Here is a 6,150-nt window from a genome sequence, read left to right as displayed (position 1 = left end):
CTGTGAAGTTTGGTGGTTCTAGCTCGAAAACTGTAGGAGGAGTAGCGTTGAGAAATTTTAGCGTAGAATAATAATAATAACTAGAAAAGGCAAAGTTCGTGAACGAACTTTAAGTTGGCTTGGAAAAGTGCGCTGATAATGTTGAAAAGTGATGTGGAGTGTGTGTGGTGTGGAGTATGTTGTGTAGTGTGGTTATTGTGATTACTAAGTGTGGACTGTGCCTGTGGTGTGTGTGTGTGTGTGTGTGTTGTGGGGTGCTGCTGTGTGTGTGGGGAATGGTGTGTGTAGTGTGGTGTAAGTGAAGTGTGGAGTGTACGTATGTAATCGGGTGTGTGGTGTTTGATGTGGTGTGTGGAGTTTGTATGTAATGTGATGTGGAGTGGGTGTGTGTAGTGTGGGGTGTGTTGGGAATGGTGTGTAGTGTGTGTGGAGTGTGTATGTATGTAGGTGTGTGGGGTATGGAGTGTTTTTGTAAGGTGATGTGGAATGTGTGTGTAGTGTGGGGTGTATGTAATCTGGTGTGTGGGGTTTGATAAGGGATGTGGAGTGTGTATGTAGTTTGGTGTGTGTAGTGTGTGTGTAGTGTGGGTGATGGTGTGTGAAGTGTGGTGTAAGTGGAGTGTGGAGTGTATGTATGTAATCTGGTGTGTGGGGTGTGGAGTATGATGTGGAGTAGGTGTGTGTAGTGTGGGGTGCTGCAGGGTGTGTGGGGAATGGTGTGTAGGGTTGGGTGTGGGAGGAATGTTGTGTGTAGTGTGGTGTAAGTGGAGTGTGTATGCCATGTAATCTGGTGCATGGGGTTCAATGTGGGGAGTGTGTTTGTAATGTGATGTGGAGTGTGTGGTTGTGTGTAGTATGGGGTGCTGCTGGGTCTGTGGGGACTGGTGTGTGTAAAGTGGTGTAAGTGGAGTGTGTATGTAGGTAATCTGGTGTGTGGGGTTTGATGTGGGGTCTGGAGTGGGTGTGTTTAGTGTGGGTTGTGCGTGTGGGGTGTGGAGTGAGTGTGTTTAGTGTGGGATGATTGTGTGGGGTGTGGAGTGGGTGTGTGTGTGGGGTGTGGAGTGGGTGTGTTTAGTGTGGGTTGTGTGTGTGGAGTGGGTGTGTTTAGTGTGGGTTTTGCGTGTGGCATGTGTAGTGGGTGTGTTTAGTGTGGGTTGTTTGTGTGGGGTGTGGAGTGGGTGTGTTTAGTGTGGGTTGTTTGTGTGTGGTGTGGAGTGGGTGTGTTTAGTGTGGGTTGTGGAGTGGGTGTGTTTAGTGTGGGTTGTGTGTGGCTTGTGGAGTGGGTGTATTTAGTGTAGTTTGTGTGTGGCTTGTGGAGTGGGTGTATTTAGTGTGGGTTGTGTGTGGCTTGTGGATTGGGTGTGTTTAGTGTGGGTTGTGTGTGTGGAGTGGGTGTGTTTAGTGTGGGTTGTGTGTGTGGGATGTGTATGGTGTGCACCTAAACAATGTGTTGGATGAAACGTATTAAATTAATTCTATATATTTTGAAGTAAAAGTGGAAGTAATAGTAAAAATAATACTCCAATAGATACAGATACAGCATTTTAGAATAGTAGTGAAGTACTTCTAAAACAAAACAACATTTGGTCTGCAGTGTGTAGTGTATGAGTGGTCTGGAGTGTGTGGTGTTTAAGTGTGTGGTATTTGATGTGAAGTTTCCAAGGTCAGTGATAGTATTCTTTAACCATACTTCACTGTCTCATATGATTAAGCTGATGTTAATTTTGTGTAGAATGCCTTTACAGAGAATAATCTATTTTGTTTTATTAAATTAGAAAATAAAGCGTAATTTAACCATAAACTGCATTAGACTGTAGGTAATATCTTAAATGCTATGTCTATTTTACGGGTTTATAATTTCTAATAGTTATGTGTCTAATGTATTCAATATCTGCTAAAAATGATTCAGTAAGTTCTATGAACTCAGTGTTTTAAGTTTCAAGCCCTGTGAATCGGTCGATTCCCTAAACGAGTCTGTTCTTCCCTGAGGAACGGTTGGATTGATTTTATGAAGGAGTCGGCTCTTTCCTGTGAATCAGTTGGACTGATTCGGTTCAGAAGAAGGATTCGCTCCTCGCGAGACGGCGCTAATTTAGATTTCTGAGGTAAGCTATCGGGTTGTGTAAGACTCCTCTCTCTCTCTCAGCAAAAAACGACTTTTTACCCCGTTTTACTGACCACATCGCCGCTAAGCCCACTCCCTGTGATGTGTGGTGTATGTTGTGATATAAAGAGATGTAGTCTGGTCTAGTTTTAGCGTAAAATTCGATATAAACCTTTAGGACCGTGTTTGGTAAGCTAACAGGCTAACCGGCTGTCTAGCTTAGCTAGCTAGCGCGTTGCTAAGCGACACGGTGTATCACAGGCTAGCTTGCTAGCCTTCACTAGCTTTCAGCTGTATTTTATGACGGTGTTTTTGTAGAAGCTGTATAAATAGCAGCAGTTATTTAGAGTGTATTCTGATGTAAAGGGTTTTAGTGTCTGTTCTGCTCTCTAGTAATATTCAGTGAAGCTTGTAAACTGAATACATAACGTTAACTACCTAGCTTGGTAGATTAGTTAGGGTCAGCTTCATTAGATTTATCCTGATAGTACTTTAACCTGACACGTTAGCTAGATAAACTAATCTAAGCCCATTAACACATTGTTAGGCGTTTCTTATACATTTGTTTTTACTTTTTTTCTTATTCCAATATTGTTGCCCTGCCTGATATTCACATTCTTCCTAAATAAAATGTGTAATTTCATCATATTGGCTACATATGTGTGATGCATTAATTAGCTATTAGCTAGGTTAGATTAGCTAGATATCCATCTTAGTCCAGTTGGGGTATTGAAGTTCTGTTATAAAGCTATCTTAGCTACTCTAGCTGGATAGTTAAGATTTGTCAGTATGTGGTGTAACCTTGTATACTTGTGTTCTTTCTGTTTCTGGTGCTTTGCTTTCTTAGGAAATCATCATCTACACTGAGTAAGTGTATAATATTTCTACCAGACAACTAAAACACTAAGTTCCAGTATCATACTGAAACATGCTTTTTTATGCTTTTTGAAATGCATAACACATATTCAGTTTAAAAGGAAGAAAGAATGTCTGTTGGACACTAAATGCATACAGAAGTAATAGAAATGTTTAGTAGCCGCAATGAATGGCTTCTCCTTTATTATAAGCAATTTATGATCCACTATGCTATGGAGGACATAAGTATGTCAAAATGACATAAGTATAAATAAATAAATGCACAATAAATAAATAAATGTTGAAATTTATAAATAAATAAAAGCACAAATAATTTTAGAGGTAAATGAATACATTAATAAATACATTTCTTATTTATTGATTTATATATTTATGTATTCATTTATTTATTTCAACATGTATTTATTCATTTGTTCATTTTAACATTTATTTATTCATTTATTTCAACATTTCTACATTTATTTATTTATTTCCACATTTCCTTATGTATTTATTTATTTCCACATTTCTTCATGTTTTATTTTTTTATTTCCACATTTCTTCATTTCTGTATTTCTGCGTCTGTATGGTAATTAGGTAGGCGGTCCTATCCTCGCTCTAAAGCAGGGTTGGTTGCTTGCCCGTGCGCCGGTGTTACGGTGAATTCAGTCCCCTGTTCCCCCTTCACTGCACTATATATCTGTTACCATTTCACTGAGTAACTTTAACACTATTTGCACCATTTTCTATACTAAAAACACATAGTTAATCAGCATCATTACTGTACTTTTAATCCACTCCAGCTTTATTAAACAAAGGGGAACCACTTTTCCCACACTCTGGGTAAATATGTTCTCCCTGTGTTTTCAGTATAAAAAATGGTGCAGATAGTGTTAGTTACTCAGTGAAATGGTAACAGATATGAAGTTTATCAGCATCATTACTGTACATTTAATCCACTCCAGTTTAACTCTGTTCTTTGAGTATTCTGCTGTAAACAACTGTATGTTTAAAAACTATAGAATTACATGCACTGGAGCCTTAATAAAGAGGGGAACAACAAGGTGTAATTTCAGTAGCAAAGTTCATATAAAAATATAACCACAGACTAAATTCTGTGCCATGTAATGTAGTTTATATCATCAATAAATATTTCATTATTACATTACACATGTATGTACCCAATTTAGTGAGTGTGGTGAGAATAGACTAGACTAGTCATTGTATTTTTAATAAGCATTTAAACATATTCATACACTATTTTACAACCGAAGTAAAACTTTGCAGACGTGAAGAATCAGAAAAAAAGAGCGCAAACGAGAACAAATGGAGCCTATCTGAGCTGCGCTGCTACAAGATTTCTACATGTGCAGTGAAGGGGGAACAGGGGGACTGAATTCACTGTAACACCAGCGCACGGGCAAGCAACCAATCCCGCTTTAGAGCGAGGATAGGACTGCCTACCTACCATACAAATGCAGAAATACATAAATGAAGAAATGTGGAAATAAATAAATAAATGTAGAAATTTTGAAATAAATGAATGCATAAATAAATAAATGTGAAAATAAATAAATGCACATATAAATGAATAAATAAATAAATAAATAAATGTATTTATTTACCTATATAATTATTTATGTGTGCATTTATGTATTTATTTACATAGATTTATTTATTTATATGTTTATTTATTTCTACATTTATATGTGCATATTTTATTTATACTTATGTCATTTTTGGTCCTCGATACTATGCAGATATAAAACTCAATAAAAAAAATCACATAGTACAAAATAGCTAAATGCTGATGCTAATGCTGAAATATATGGAGCGTATTACTTTATTTTTAGATGTCCATGATAAATAGGTGTAGATGCTATTAAATAATAAAGTTATAATATTACTTTAAACACAACAAATGTGGATACTGTGTATTTATTTGCTCTTTGTTTTCTTTTACAGGGGAACGACAGCATCACTGCCTGGGAACAACTTCTCTTTCTATCACCACGCTTTTCTTCTTTTACCACGCTCTCTCCGCCACGCTTTCTTACCACGCTCTTTCCACCACGCTTCTATCAAACGCTGAGGCCTAAGATAGGCCTAATATACCCTACAAAAACAAACTCTATACCACGCTACCCCAAAAACTGCAATAAAACCAACACCTTGTACCAACCCCTTGTACCAACCCCTTGTACCAACCCCTTGTACCAACGCCACCCCTACCAACACCACCCTACCACGCTCTACCCTACCCTACCCTACCCTACACCCTGTCCATTTTATATCTGTTAATCTTTAAATCTGTGCAAAGTTGTACTGTGATTAATTTCAGGTTAAACCCTTGGCTGAAGAACTAATCCAGAGCTGATCCACTCCTGCTGATCTTCAGACCATCAAGCACACACACTAACATACAACATTAAGAATTACTTGGTTGTTTTTAATATTTAATAAAATTTGAAGTTTAGTACTGCAGTTTGCTGTATTGTATTGTATTTTCATTAAGTGATTTTTGCTTGGGCTGGGTTAAAGCAAACAGTAGATCAGAATAGCAAGCACATATATTTATTATTAAAGAATATTCACAATTTTAGAAAAGCTGTCATTTGCAACTGAAAACTGAAACATCGGTAAATCTCCTGTATATCTGTGCAAAGTTGTACTGTGTGTTTCAGGTTAGACACTGAAAGAACTGGCTGAAGAACTAATCTAGAGCTGATCCACTCCTGCTGATCTTCAGACCATCAAGCACACACTAACACAACATTGATTAAGAATTAGCTGGTTGTTTTATAATACAATTTGAAGTTTTAGTACTGCGGTTTGCTGTATTGTATTGTATTTTCATTAAGCCATAAAACCCATAATTTGCAACTGAAAACTGAAACATCAGTTCTTTGAACATCCAGTTATTTGAAAGGGTAAAAACTACTATAAATTGGTGATTGAACTTAACTGTGAGTAGGTGATTGCTGTTAATGATTTGCTGAATAGTATATTTATAAGCATTTGATATTGAAGACTGTGTACCTGTATCATTTTTAGGTGTTCTAAAATTTCTAAGCATATTAATTAAGCTTTCTGTTGAGGTATATTATTGTTTTCCGAGTGCCAACTTCAAACCTAACAAAATTAGCTTCATAATTTCATTGTTGTAAGCAAATAACACAGGCCGCTGTTTA

At 37.1% G+C, this 6,150-nt stretch overlaps 1 long non-coding RNA gene across 1 annotated transcript; it reads left to right on the top strand.

Moving 5' to 3' along the window:
• Positions 1–2,111: 2,111 nt before the first annotated feature.
• On the top strand, positions 2,112–5,443 carry LOC111189143 (uncharacterized). Its single transcript, XR_002648691.2, has 2 exons — positions 2,112–2,971; positions 4,925–5,443. It is a non-coding gene; the product is annotated as an uncharacterized LOC111189143 (long non-coding RNA).
• The last annotated feature ends 707 nt before the right edge of the window (positions 5,444–6,150 follow it).

Source organism: Astyanax mexicanus, chromosome 3 (assembly GCF_023375975.1).
Source record: "Astyanax mexicanus isolate ESR-SI-001 chromosome 3, AstMex3_surface, whole genome shotgun sequence".
Lineage (NCBI taxonomy): Eukaryota > Metazoa > Chordata > Actinopteri > Characiformes > Acestrorhamphidae > Astyanax > Astyanax mexicanus.
Note: the sequence above shows the minus strand (reverse complement) of the source record. Positions and strands in the feature narration are given on the sequence as shown.